General features: G+C 42.6%; 1 protein-coding gene across 1 annotated transcript in view; it reads right to left on the minus strand.

The window, feature by feature from the left end:
* syt1a (synaptotagmin Ia) overlaps positions 1–15,608 on the minus strand; it is a 266,542-nt gene that overhangs the window by 243,323 nt on the left and 7,611 nt on the right. The window lies entirely within an intron of this gene.

A 15,608-nucleotide genomic window follows, 5' to 3' on the forward strand; every position in this document is an offset into this window, starting at 1 on the left:
GACCCACCGCGACCCTGAACTGGATAAGGGTTACAGATAATGAATGAATGAATGAATGAGTGAATGAATAATAAGAAGAAGAGGAATATAGCCACTTCAGGGTGTGTTCCCGCCTTGTGCCCTGTGTTTCCAGGTAGGCTTCGGACCCACCGCGACCTGGAACTGGATAAGTGCTTACAGTGAATTAGTTAATGAGTTCATGTATTATTAGGTTAAACATCTCACACAAAATTATTTCAGACACGATATAATAATTAATTTATTTATATTTAAGTGGAATTAAGTTCATGCATGTGATAAAAAATGAAGGTGAAGACAAAGAGAGAGAGGACAGAGAGGACAGAGAGAGAAGGAAAGAGAGAAAGACTAGTGTGTACACAGTGGGTGTTTACTGTTCAGAGATAACATCAGTAGTTTGTGCTGGAGCTGAGAAAGTCTATGAGAAACAGTGTAAACACACAGTGTTCACCAGGAGCTCAAGATCATTCAGGCTCAAAAACAAACGAACGCAGTCTTTTCGTCTCATTCCAAACGTCTCTATTCTCCTCATCGTGTCCTTTATCAAAGAGCATCTCTGTCCTGACTGACTACACACACACAGGTCTATTTCGATTTGTAAAGCCACGTTAGGTTCGCTGCCGTCTTATTGACGTAACGTTATTCATCAGAAAGAACAGGATGTTATGGACTGCATTATGACGATGCCCATCGACTCGGGGTTCCTGCTGTAAGTACAGTCAGGTAAACAAGCTTATGGTTATGTTGCACCGTCTGATTGGACTTTTACAGGGTGGCTGTAGTGTCATGCCCTGTCTCTCCTCTGTCCATGTGTTTTTGTTTTTGTTTTTGTTCGGTTTCGCCACCCTTGCCCTGCTCTTGTCATGTCCTACACTTGGGGGTACTTGGTTGCTATGGTTACCTGTTGTCCCCCGATGGTCCTTGTTCTCCTGCCCTTGTATATACACAGATCGTCAAGCCACAAAATTAAAAAAACAAACTGCCTTATATTGCGTAGGTCCCCCTAGTGCTGCCTTAACAGCTCTGACCCAGAGGCCTGAGGCCTCTATTTCACCTGACGTTGAAAAACCTCCATCTCTTACAGGAATCGCTACCTTTGAAAACCACAATAACGGCGGTGGTAAAGTTAGACACGCTGTTTACTCATTGTGTATTCGCGTGTTGTTTTTGTTTTTTAGACTAAAACAGCTCCGCACCCCAGTTCTCAGAAAGCAGTTTTACTTGTTGCACGTTCGGCTTTCACTGGATATTTTCATCCTCCCTCAGCCCAAGGAGCATATAAACCTCCTCAAAATACCTCGAGGTAAAGTTACGAGCTGCCGTTGTGAGTCCAATAAAAATAAATGTGAAAGCTGCTGCAACTTAAGAGATTTTACAAGTGGCGAGTTGGTGCTGGACTTGAATGAGCTCTGTGTTTCGTGGTGATTGACATGGCTCTGACCAATCAGTGCTCTACAGGGTTTACACGTCACCGTTTAGTACCTACTCGGCATGGTCGGAACCCGAGTGGCCTGGGACTGAAAACCTACCCGGTTCCAAGGGCCAGGCGCCAAATTTGGCCAGTGGAAAAGCAAAAGAGCCGTGCCGAGTCGTGTAGAGTTGTGTAGGTTCCATGCAGTGGATAGCGCCATTAGTTGTGACACGGGACCTCCATGGATCCGTATTGTTATTCCAGCACCTCCCACAGATGCATGATTTGAGGCCATTGTATGGGTAGGTGGTGCATATCCAAGTCCATCCTGGTGCCAAGAATCCGTTTCCATGAAACTTTCTGGGGTGAAATTGACTGAAGCAGGCTTAATGACCGCTGATGGAATGAACCTTTGCAGATGTGTATGTAGGTTACGTCAGAAATGTGCTTTCCCATGAGATTCAGCAGATGTCTTCAATACATTCATTCATTCATACACACATTCATCGGCAATAACCAGTTCATCCTGATCAGTGTTTCAGTGTGGGCCGAAGAGTCTGGACAGAGTGCCAATACATCACAGGACGACAGATACTCACCCATTCACTCCCACACTCACATTCATTCATTCATTTTCTGGAACAGCATCATCTTGTCTGAATCCTCCTTGGAATCAACCCTGATCTATCACTGGGCATTGCACACTCATGGACACTTTTGCATGTACCGTGTGTTTCTGGAAACCCATACAGACACAGACAGAACCCATCTCCTCAGACAGTGGATCTAACTAGAAGCAATTGGAAATCTCAGAAACACAGTTGCAGCTGGTGTACCTTTACAGAAATGCTCAAAAACATAAGTACGACTTAGAACTGATGTATAAATTCGTGTGTATTTGTATTCACCACTTATAGTTTTCTATATCTTTTGTGTAGTTTTCCTGAGAGTAAAGTGCATTATTTTGGTCAGTGTAAGGTTCAGACGGTGACTGTGAGCGAGGAGCAGTATCTAGTGGCAGCTTTCCCTCATTGCATCATCACTCTGTCAGGCTTCTTCTAATTACCACAACAACTAATACACAGTAAATAATGCCCAATAATTCACACTCCTTCAGATTTCACAGCCCTTACCCTTGGCTTTAATATCTCTTATTAATCTTTCATGTCTTTTGGTTTTCATTGTTGTCTGTTAATATTAATGAATGTCACTGGTCTGTCTGTTATTCTGATGTGGGATTATCAAAAGGAGTAAACAGTGTCTGATCATACCTGCTCTGTGGTGGTCCTGGCCATTGAATTTGGGCCAACAATGTATGCAGAGCAACCGCTACAACCCCTTGAACATGTCAACCCTCGCGACTTTCTTCTCACCTTTCAAAAACATCATCAAACGTCATCAAAGTGCACACTTCAAGGAAGGCCTTGGGGCTAATGGCAAGAACTAGGACAGGTGAAAGACTGCAGACAGCAAAGTGATTTAGAAACCTCGGCTAGATACATTTATTAGGACCCAAAAAGAGGACGTCTGGTCACCCAAACTCTCCATCTTAGAGCTCTGACCTCACAACCATGGCTCTGACCTCACAACCATGAGAGTTAAATACAGGCCAAGTTGGACTGTTTTTGCTTTAAATGATAATATGGTTATGACCCAAGTTTTTGTGGCTTTTCCCCTCCATTTAGTCATTTCTAATTCCCCCCATTAGCCTTCAGTCACACTCTGCATCAATGTGAAGCCAGACACTGCCTCTTTATCAAGCCACAGGGCTGTTCAGCGCTGGAGTAAGGTGCCAACTGCACAGATCTGTCACATCAGCCAACAGACACCTGCACTAAACAGTAACAACAAATAAACAATGACCCTGTAATGACTCTGTCCATTTATCTACGGTTTTGGCACTGAATTAAGCTACAGTGAAGCTCCGAGCCCTCACAACACCCACCGATGTGTTCCCCACCGTTGGTTCCCATCTAAACTGATGGAAACACAGGCTGCTTCACTGGAAAATAAACAAGGAACCAAGATTTAGGAACGGAACCGGTTCAAGAACCAGATTTCTTTTGATAGAAAAGTGCTATGGGACTCCTGGTCTCAGATGGCTGAGGAAAAGGCAGGGCTAGAACCGGGGCTCTCTTGACAATAGGGCTACACGATACTTTTAGAAGTCTGAAAAAGGGTTTAAATTCTACATCAAACACTTCAATTACAGAAATTAAACCCGTGGCTTTCCATGATGCGGGTCCTTTAACCTGCCGAGGCCGGACGTGACGGATGATTTTTGAGATAATTCCCGACACTGAAAGAGATTGATCGCCATCCACATTATGACATCTGTACAGCTGCACAGGCTTTTAATCAGCTCATTAGCATTATCATCATTAACGAGCGCACGTTAACGAGCACACCTCACAGTGTGTTTATGTGTTTAATTAACGTTCCATCTCTTCATTAGACTCAGCTCAGTGTAAACCCTGAGATCAGATCAGACCAGATCCACAGTTCTGATCAAACCTATGATTACTCATCCCTCATTTACAGGCTCATTTGCATAAACATTTTTTAGAAACTGCTCGCTCCTGATTGGCTGCAGCCTTCCAACTCACATACCAGAACATCTCCCACTTTCTCTAACACACACAAAAATGTAAAACTTACCCTTTTCACATATATTTATATACTTTAATAATAATAATAATAATAATAATAATAAAAATAATAATAATAAAGAGTCCATTCATCTCTATGATGTTGCAAACTCACATTCTGGAGCTGAATTGCGTTTAGTGGCTTTCATTTTCATCCATTACATAATCATCTGGTCCAGCCTCCTCTTATAAAACCTCTAGGCCCTTCCTTTCCCTCCGGGCCCCCCACTGTGGCGGACCCTAGCAAACAGAGATAATCAGTGTTTATACTGGGCTCGGGGTGGACATGTTTTGGGGAAAATTCTTGCTCTATTCCTGTCCTCAATTTCCTTCCAATTTTGTGATAATTAACACTCAGAACTAAAGCAATAGCTCAGTACAGATGAACACACACACACACACACACACACATTTATAACTTCACAACAAATGTACTCCAAGTACAGTCAATAAGTTGAGACATGTTTGTCGTCTGACATTTGAGCCTTTAGAGATACCGTGCTAATGTAGCTAATAAGCAGTGGATGCTTATTAACAAGCTAAAAGCCTGTTGGTTTGTAGAATTATAGAACTATATTCTCAGGAGTGATGGAGCATATTTGGGACAAGCTGGAGTGGTGTGGGGTCCAGGAAAATCATCCAACATCAGGTGGTGCAGCAGGTAGGTGTCGCAGTCCCACAGGGGCCTGGAGGTTGTGGGTTCAAGTTCCACTCTGGGTGACTGTGTGAGGAGTTGGTGTGTTCTCCCTGTGTCTGTGTGGGTTTCCTCCGGGTGACTGTCTGTGAGAAGTTGGTGTGTTCTCCCTGTGTCTGCATGGGTTTCCTCCGGGTGACTGTCTGTGAGGAGTTGGTGTGTTCTCCCTGTGTCTGCGTGGGTTTCCCCCGGGTGACTGTCTGTGAGGAGTTGGTGTGTTCTCCCTGTGTCTGCGTGGGTTTCCCCCGGGTGACTGTCTGTGAGGAGTGTGGTGTGTTCTCCCTGTGTCTGCGTGGGTTTCCCCCGGGTGACTGTCTGTGAGGAGTGTGGTGTGTTCTCCCTGTGTCTGCGTGGGTTTCCTCCAGGTGACTGTCTGTGAGGAGTGTGGTGTGTTCTCCCTGTGTCTGTGTGGGTTTCCTTCGGATGACTGTCTGTGAGGAGTTGGTGTGTTCTCCCTGCATCCGTGTGGGTTTCCTCCGGGGGCTCCAGTTTCCTCCTACAGTCCAAAAACACACATTGGTAGGTGGATTGGTGACTCAAAAGTGTCCGTGAGTGTGTCTGTGTTGCCCTGTGAAAGACTGGCGCCCCCTCCAGGGTGTATTCCCACCTTGTGCCTAATGATTCCAGGTGGGCTCTGGACCCACCTCGACCCTGAACTGGATAAGCAGTTACAGATAATGAATGAATGAATGAATCAGTACGTGACCTCAGGGTCCTCGTAGCTGCATGGGAGCAGTTTCCAGCAGTGTCTCGTTCTTGTTTAGATGATGGTGTGTGACAAACATAATTTTTTGTTAAAGATTATGAAACGTTGTGGGGTAACAGTGTGTTGTAGATATTCAGTTAGCATGATGTATATTAGCAGGCTAATCAGTTTTGTTAGCCAGGCATTTTCATCATTCACACCTTAGGGGTTTGGACACAGTTTACTGCATGATAAATATGAAACATGCAAAATGGTTTAGAGGAGAGAGACTAAAAGCAAAAGAAGGAGCAGGAGAGAGAGAGATCGAAGAGAGGAACAGAAAAATACTCAGAGAGAAAGAGGGGGTGAGAGAGTTAAAGTGACAGAGGGAGAGAGATTGAGAGAAAGTGAGACAGCGAGAGAGAGAGAAAGAGAGGGTGTGCCTGGGGTTTCCTCATTTCTGTGGTGAAGGAGGAGGAGGCGGTTTCCATGGCGACAAACAAGAGCTATAGGCAGCATCATCTGAGAGAAGAGAATTATCCACAGCTTAACTCTAAACCTTTAGAAACCTGCAGAGGGGATGAGAGACCTCTCTCTCTCTCTCTTTCTCTCTCTCTCTCTCTCTCTCTCTCTCTCTCTATTATCTCTTTTTATATGTCTAGCATTCCCTTTTATTTTTCTTACTCTTTTTGCATCCCCTCTTTCTGTCTTCCCTATTTGTTTCTATACTCTCTTTTTCTCTATGCCTCTCTTCTTTCTTTCCCTGGTGTTTCTCACAGTACTGAGCTAACAGTCCCAGGGCTCAGGCCTCAAAATCACTGAATGCATTTGGGGTTAATTCAGAGGAAACACGAAACCAACTTCTAAGAATGTGACTAAGACTGTGAGAGGTGTCACTGCATATATTCAGAGAACAATGGGACCCATAACAATAGTGAAAACCCTTTATTATTTAGCTGTTTATATTTATTGTGTGCTGTGGCTGTTACCCCTGTGATGTGGATGGAAGAGAACAGTATTCTTTTTTTTCGTTATGATTTTCCGTTCTGCCCCTTATTAGATTCATAAAAGATTCAGAGCGTCCTCCAGCACAACTTTCTGGTAGCGCTTGGCCTTTAGTAATAATTAATCTCTCTTGAATTCACCTGCGGAGTGAGAGTTAGAGCCCGCTGCTCCTGTGTAATAACATTTCCCTTCAGAGAAAACGGGGATGTCATAAGTATTTGTGTAGTTTTCATTAAAGTGATGATTTGTTATATGTTTCAATCCATTCTTTTTAATGTAACACTCCCATGAGTATTATTATTATTATTCATTGGTTCATCACACAATCTTCTTATAACACACACACACACACACACCCGTGGACGATTTCAAATAACCAATCTACCTACCGAGTGGCTTAGCACCGAGTGGAAACCAATGAAGACACAGGGAGAACACACCACAGACAATGACCCAAGGTGGGATTGAACCCACGACCCCAGGACCCTGGACCAATGGGGCACCAACACAACCTGTAGTGCCCGGGTGCACCAACATTATTATTATTATTATTGATCCTTTTCCTTAAGGCTTAATTTGTGTTATTAAATATAATGAAATACTCTTTGTGTACATCACGTCAACAAACTGATCATTAGGTTTGTGTTTTTGTTCCATGGATGTTGTTTCATGTTGTGTGTTTTAGCTGTGTTTTATCTCTGAGCTCTTATTGATCATGTAATCCTCATCTTATCAAGAAAAGGTCTCCAGAGATTAAAGCACTCAAGTCCCAGAGGAGCCTGATAAAGGCCAAGTGTCCAACAAATTAGCCTCCATTAGTGCCAGCCTTTAAGGGCCAGTATCCATTATTTTGCCTGAGCTCCACTTACATTTGTTTGGTTTCTGCACAAAACAATGACCAGGATTCCTTCGTTCTATCACTGTTCTATACTTCTTTATCTCTTTTCCATCTGTCGCTTTCTCTCCTCTGTTTACTCCTATTCTTTTTCTCTTCTCTCTTCTGTTTCTTTCTATTACTTCATATATTCCATCACCACTTTCATTACATTTCATTGTACATTTCTATATAACTGGAACTGGATATACATGATTTAACACACCTATGTGTGTATAAAATGCAGTGTATTGTTCTTGCGTGCACGCACGGACACACACACACACGTAGAGGTAATCACATGACACAAGTGTTTAAGTACATTGCCGCCATGGGAACAGTGCACACGTGTGCACACAAAATCACAGCCAGTCACGGCTCTCGGTTTGTGTGTGTATTTATGATTTTTGGGGACCCATAAGGATAAAACATGAGCATTCATACAGAAACAAAGAGAAATATTGCAAACACACACACACACACGCGAAATGTTGTCTCTCTGGTTACAAAAGGCCTTTCATTTCTGATTTTCACTTGCCCTCACACACTTCCACTGACCACTCTGAAGTGTGTAGCACCTACGTCACACAAGTGGCCACTCACAGTACGAGGGGAGGTGGGGGTCTTTCATTCCGAACACACTCGCCCTCGGCAACAAACACAAACATGCTTCCTGCTGAACTGATTTCTTTGTTAATTTGTAGGTTATGTTTGCTCTGGACTCGCTACACCATCAAAAGGTGAAGATTTCACAGTGATCACACGAGCTGAGGATTTTGTCAACATTTATAACCTAACTATAGTATAAAATATATATTACACAATAATGCATTATACCTTTTTGACATTTTAAGCACTGTTAAGATTTGTTAGGTTTCATTGTGGTGTCATAGGTGTCAGGTTGCTATGGATACTGCGTCACGTCCCAATGCATTCTGGGAGAGTTCTGCTTTTGAAGTGGACTCGTTCCCTATCCCTGAACGTAACTTTTAACTAGGGTGACCAGACGTCCTTTTTCACTCGGACATGTCCCCTGTTTAAAACTTAAAAAATGTCCGGGCGGAATCTCACAAATGTCCGGGATTTTGTTTTTCTAGAGCTTACATAGAATTTCGAGAAGCGTTTCGTTCACAGACTAGTCCCGCCCTCCCCTACTCCGATTGGTTCGCTTGAGTGAGAAGGGGGCGTGGTGAAGTAGCCTAAAATCTTCTGATTGGACGGTCTGACTGTAGAGCTACCGTTATTGGTCGATAAACTTCTCTGTAAACATTTAATTGGTCAGTCTGCACGACAGTAGTCCTTGTTTACGTCAGGCAAAGCTCATGTACCTACCCTCATCTCGAGCAGCTATGCTGAAACATAAATGTAAGTTCTCGGATGAAGTAAAAAAGAAATTCCCATGTTTTGTGAAGCAAAAAACCTCTTTTCACGATCGCAGATCTGGTCACCCTATTTTCACATTACTTTTACCCAAACCTACCCCAACCGTTATTCTAATCTTAACAATAACCCCACTTTTACTAAATTAGAAAACAACTACTGGCTAAATCCTAACACTTACACTGTCAACACATCCTCCTCTTTAAATGATACGTTTCTAACTGATTCATATGTGTTCTGTGACAACTTTTTATTCATTTATTTATTTTCTTTTTAAGAGACGTACTTTAAGAAGCTAGGATTCAAAAGTTCTCCAAATTCAGTATCAAGACCTCTCAGACCACACATACAAACCTGTAGTTCCAACATGGCTTCACTTAACAATTTTATAATATACATTAGGGGGACATGCTTTTATCCATAAGGCAGACTATTATCTATAAAATAATGTGCCTCACTCTCTATGTTCTGTGTGTGTGAGAGAGAGTGTGTGTTGTGGAGTCTCTAGGCTTTAATTCTCTGAGGATCATCCCTCTGTTGCTTAGCAATGTGTGGAAAAGTGAGCTAACGGAAGAGAAAAGAGCCCACTGTATTTTAATTGCACTGAAAAAAAAAATAGCACACTGTTATCACTAACATCAGACTGTGAGATGGGAATCAAATGTTTTGTAATGGTCTTTTATACCATTATGATTATACTGTAATGCTACACAGCATTTTAACTGGCAAAGTCATGCTCACAGCCCAGATAAATCATTTTCAACCATCTTTCTTGTCTACTGCCCTCCCTGCGCTGAGAATAAATCTCTACTGCCTGCTTATCTCAGGATATCAGCAGATGTGGTGATGTTTACAAACAGGGCTTTACCTCAGACTTTCACACAAGGTCAGAACTCCCTCGTACTTCTGTCCACATACTTTAGGCTCGTGACATGCAAAAGATACTACACACTATCTTGTTTTCCATCTCTCAGTGAATAAATAACCACAGAGGAGGCAGGAGGATGGGGCTTTATCTGAAACACAACTAAATTATTTACATCTCAGAGATTTCAGACACTGATGGATGGATTTCAGCAATCGGAATTGTTTTATTATGTATATGTTACTCTTTTAAAGCTTATTTATTGGTAAATATTTATTTCCAAGTTTGTACATCACTGTCTTCACTGCTGTCTACCTATGTTTCATCTCTGATGTATTCTGTTTCTTAGAAAGTGAAGTCTATGTAAATATATGAAATATATATGAAATATGAGAGAGAGAGAGAGAGAGAGAGAGAGAAAGAGAGAGAGAGAGTGAGAGAGAGAACATTGCAAGGTCATGGTCCCAGAGAGCCAACTGCATTGATTATGGATATATAAGGCATTGACCTTGTAACATTCTCCATCTCGTTCTCAGACATCATTCATCCAACTACATGTCCCATGAGGCCTATGATAGTTATGACCTTGTACATGAAATATCATTAAACATCTGCCAATCATTTTTTACCTTCTCCAAAGCCATCTTGTGCTTTACAACCTAAAATTAATGTATAATGTATTTATAATTAATACCCATCACTTCCCCTAGTTACGTTTCATCAAAGTGAAACAACAGATTTAACCCTTATACCATTTAAGGTGGAATGACAAATTATCCCTTAAACCAATTAAGATGGAAAGGCAATCTCTTATTAGAGTTTAGAGCAGAACGGAAAATGTATTCCTTGTGCCATTTAAGGTGGACTGGCTTCCATAACTTCCATTCCACCTTAAATGGTATCAGGGGTATTTTCATTCCTAATACCATTTACATTTGAATGAAAAACTCTTTTAAAAGTGTAACCACCAGAAATGTTTTTCCTATTTAATGTGGAATAGCAAATGTATCCCTCTTCTTGAAAATAAATGTGCATCTATAATCTGTGTCATCCCTTTCTCTCTGAGCTTGACCTTGGTAAGTGCTGTAAGGTCCGATAAGGACATCATTGTTCAACTATATTTCACGAGGCCTTGGGTGTGTGCAGTGTTTATGACCTTCCTGTCCTTGCTCCCACAACAATTCTGGATGGTGGAGTGTGTAAAATGATAAAGTCCAACTACTGGTGTTTTCATTCATTCATTCATTATCTGTAACCGCTTATCCAGTTCAGGGTCACGGTGGGTCCAGAGCCTACCTGGAATCACTGGGCGCAAGGCGGAATACACCCTGGAGGGGGCGCCAGTCCTTCACAGGGCAACACAGACACACACACATTCACTCACACACTCACCGACATTTTTGAGTCGCCAATCCACCTACCAATGTGTGTTTTGGACTGTGAGAGGAAACCAGAGCACCCGGAGGAAACCCATGCAGACACAGGGAGAACGCACCAACTCCTCACAGACAGTCACCCGGAGGAAACCCATGCAGACACAGGGAGAACGCACCAACTCCTCACAGACAGTCACCCGGAGGAAACCCATGCAGACACAGGGAGAACGCACCAACTCCTCACAGACAGTCACCCGGAGCGGGAATCGAACCCACAACCTCCAGGTCCCTGGAGCTGTGTGACTGCGACACTACCTGCTGCATTAATGGAAATGTCTACACTCAGACTGGCCACTTTATTGGAAACCCCCTAAACCTCTCTCTCAACTGGAATTTGTTTTCAATTTCAGATGTTTCTGTAGGTTGTTCCGAACTGATCGAGCTGTTTATGGAAGTAGTGGAAGAAACATGTAAATTAAACAGAATGAAATATATGATGTACCTGCCTTGGGTCACTGTCTGTGAGGAGTTAGGTATGTTTTCCCTGTGTCTGCATGGGTTTCCTCTGTGTGCTTTGGTTTCCTTCCACAGTTCAAAAACATGCTTGTAGGTTGGCTATTCAAAAGGTTCTGAGCTGTGCCCGGTCAAGGGTGTGTTCCTGCGGTCACTGACCCGGGTAGGCCCCAGATCTACTGTGACCCTGAACATGATAAAGGGGTTACAGAATGTGAATGAATGAATGAACGAACTGACTGCCAATTTAATAGGCCACTTATACTGCTCTATGGCTCTTTAAGTTTATTACATGCATATGCCTTGTTTTGCCACTGGCCACACATCACCTTGAACTTGCACTTACACACACACACACACACACACACACACACACACACACACACAGATTTCTTCCTATGCACAAAAATGTCATCACTCTGTGAGTCTGCTGGACACAAGAAATACCAAAAATACCACAAATACTGAAAGAAATACCAGAAAGTGACCAGCCCCACAGCCCCAGAGCAGCAGAAGGGTTTGTTTACTGGCCATTACTCCACTCATTAATGGATATTTAACAAGCTATAATAAAAGATGACGTTACCCCTGGCAGCAGAGATGAGGGAGGGGGGGTATTTATTCAGTTCAAACATCTGCCACCTTAAAACCGTCCAACATCTGCCACCTTAAAACCATCCAGATAGATCCTCATGACGGAGTTAAGGACTGGGAAAGAAGTAAAGCTGACACTTGCCACGAAAAAAAAAAAAAAAAAAATATATATATATATATAATTAAATAACAGTACAGTAAAACAGAGCCATAATTAGTCACCAGCTCCATCACCCTTCCACATACTACCTTAAATATCCTGCCTTTTACCTGTGTTACGCACATGTTAAACGCTTATGGTCATTTTCAAACCTCTCTTTATGCTTTACACAGATTTCATTTTATTTTTCAGTTCTCCAGTTATTAGTTGTTGCCAGTTCATACCCGTTAGAGAGGACTCCCCCAAATCGCATGCAGTGTCACCAACCTGGGAGGGTAAAGGCTAACACGTGCTACTTCAGAGACACGTGACGCCAGCCACATTTAATTTCACACTGCCGTTACTGTAACTCCACTGGACAGCCTCAGGCACCAGTGGAGAGCACCAGCTGCCCAGATCTGTTACATCAGCTGACAGATGACCACACAGCTTGCGCTGTGCACACTGCTATGAAGGGGAACGTAGAGGCCTTCCTACCCACACAGAGAGCGAAGCCTATTGTGCTCTCTTGTACCACCTCCCAACCTCAAACGAATGAGGTATCACTCAAATACTTTGACTGCTGCACCATTTGGGAGCAAACGTATAGAAGTGTTTTCTCTGTTGTGTCACTAAGGGAAACAGGAAGCTATTTCACCAGGAGGGCCCAGATTTAAGTACTCAACTGAAATTGAAGGGTCTGTGCCTTTAAGGAGCAGCAGAACCCAGCATGAGAGGGAGGCTTCTGTTAGCTAATTCTCTGCTAGCTGATGTTACTGACAGTGAGCTAGCACCAGCTACTGTAGCTAGCGGTGGTGATCTTTATAACTTAGAAAGAAGGTGTTTATTATACAATAAAAATTGTACTTGTTTTCAACTGTGTAAATGAATTTGGGGGAGGCTATTACCTCTTTTTCATCAAAGTGGTCAAATGTGTTAATTACAAGTGCGTCCGCAAATGTAAAATACACTTTGAATAATGATAAACTCGCTTTATAACAACTAACTTTTCTTGAGCCCAACATCACTACTGACCAAAGTAAATAAATATGAAGGCAATATGTATTATATTAAGATAATATTTAGATAAATAAATCACAAAATAAGAATAATAAAATCATAAGAATAAAAAAACATATTCACTCCAGGTGACTGTCTGTGAGGAGTTGGTGTGTTCTCTCTGTGTCCACGTGGGTTTCCGCCGGGTGCTCTGGTTTCCTCCCACAGTCCAAAAACACACGTTGGTAGGTGAATGGGTGACTCAGAAGTGTCCGAAGGTGTGAGTGTGTGAGTGAATGTGGGAGTGTGTGTGTGTGTTGCCCTGTGAAGGACTGGCGCCCCCTCCAGGGTGTATTCCTGCTTTGTGCCCAATGACTCAAGGTAGGCTCTGGAAACACCGCAACCCTGAACTGGATAAGGGTTACAGATAATGAATGAATGAATGAATGAAAACAACATATCATACATCAAACATAAAATAAGAAAAAACACAACTATATTCTTCTTATTGTTATTCATTCATTCATTCATTATCTGTAACCCTTATCCAATTCAGGGTCACGGTGGGTCCAGAGCCTACCTGGAATCATTGGGTGCAAGGGGTGAATACACCCTGGAGGGGCCGCCAGTCCTTCACAGGGCAACACACACTCACACATTCACTCACACACTCACACCTACGGACACTTTTGAGTCGCCATTCCACCTACCAACGTGTGTTTTTGGACTGTGGGAGGAAACCGGGGCACCCGGAGGAAACCCACACAGACACAAGGAGAACACACCACACTCCTCACAGACAGTCACCCGGAACGGGACTCGAACCCACAACCTCCAGGACCCTGGAGCTGTGTGCCCATTTTCCCTGTCTCTGTCTCTTTCTCGCTGATGGAGCTGATTGTAAATCTGAGTGTAATTTTAACAGCCTGAAATGTGATACATTTTTTTTTTGGGTGAAAAAATTCAAATCATTAGCAATGTCCATCACTCAATAAACCTCCAGCAGCCAGTGATTCAGAGGTATATTCACACTATAAACACTGCCATATCATTCTACTGTCAAATCTATAACATTTGTTTATTTTGTATGGAGCTGCTTAAGTCCTATCCACTAGAGGAGCACAACCATGGGCTCAAGAGCTGCTACCGAATGCATTTCTTTTATTGACTCACTCTTAAAATGTCTACAAGTATTGTACATGGGTTTCATGTGAGCAGTACGTTATCAAGGGCAGCGTGTGATGTGTGATTGAGTGTATGGATTATTCAAACACATCACAATGCACATGACCGTGAGCACAAGGAGGCTAATCATGGAGGACACACACATCCAGGTTGGGACCTGGATGAAACTAAATGCTTAATAGTCATTTGGACCCACACTGTGGTGCAGAATAACCTACAGACAACCAGATCAATATTCAGACAATCAAAGAGCAATCAGATTTCTCACTGACCAGAGGCGCTTTTGATTGAGTGTAAATGCATGTGGCTGAAATCTCATCACTATGCAATCCTCAAATCAGTGCGTAGACGGCATCATACAGTACTTCATGCATCACTGGGGAAGTTCACGTCTGCCCTTGATTCTACACCACGCTGAATAACAATCAGTAAGTTAAAAAAATGTTACCACCCAGAGTTTAAACCCAAACTACTGCTGCACAAAGTCAAACACACCTCTGTGAAAACGGACACAACGTTTCACTCACATTCCTGACCCCATCAAAGCATGTCTACAAATTTTTGGCCTCTTTAGGAGCTGACACCCCGTCGCCGATTCTAAAAACTTACAGAAACCAGACGAACAAAACACACAGTTCAGTTCAATTTAAGCTACGCTTCTTCCTCAGCAGCTGGAGGAACAGCTTCCACCAAACAATGAGCTTTGATCACTTTTCCAGCGCTTCTGTCATCTGTCAAAAGTTCAGGAAGAGTTCACAACCTTTACAACAGTCTCCAAATTATTCATCACACGTCACCACATAAATATTACAATAATAGACCTTTTACATTACGCTCATTAATCTCACATTATTGAGCTCTTACTTTTCTTATTTGAGGGTTTCATAATAGACACTGGCACTAGCTATATCCTCCGTTCAATGGAAAACCACAATACAGAACGCACTAGGCTTAATCCCTGTCTGGGAAACCCCCCATGGCCTTAGTATTCTGAAGAACTGAACGATAAAAGCAGTTTAAATATTAAAAAGACTCAAATCTAGTAGTTACCCTCCAACTTCTGAAGCCTAGTGTAAGTGAACATGGCTGGCTGAATGGGAGGAAATAAACAAAGCAAAACTATGCCTCATTTCAGTTTGTTTCCAGGGAAATATGGTTCTGTTAGGACTCCTACAGACACCTATAGACCATCATCATCCTTCGGAGCTGGAAATGAAGCCTT

Source organism: Hoplias malabaricus, chromosome 4, assembly GCF_029633855.1.
Source record: "Hoplias malabaricus isolate fHopMal1 chromosome 4, fHopMal1.hap1, whole genome shotgun sequence".
Lineage (NCBI taxonomy): Eukaryota > Metazoa > Chordata > Actinopteri > Characiformes > Erythrinidae > Hoplias > Hoplias malabaricus.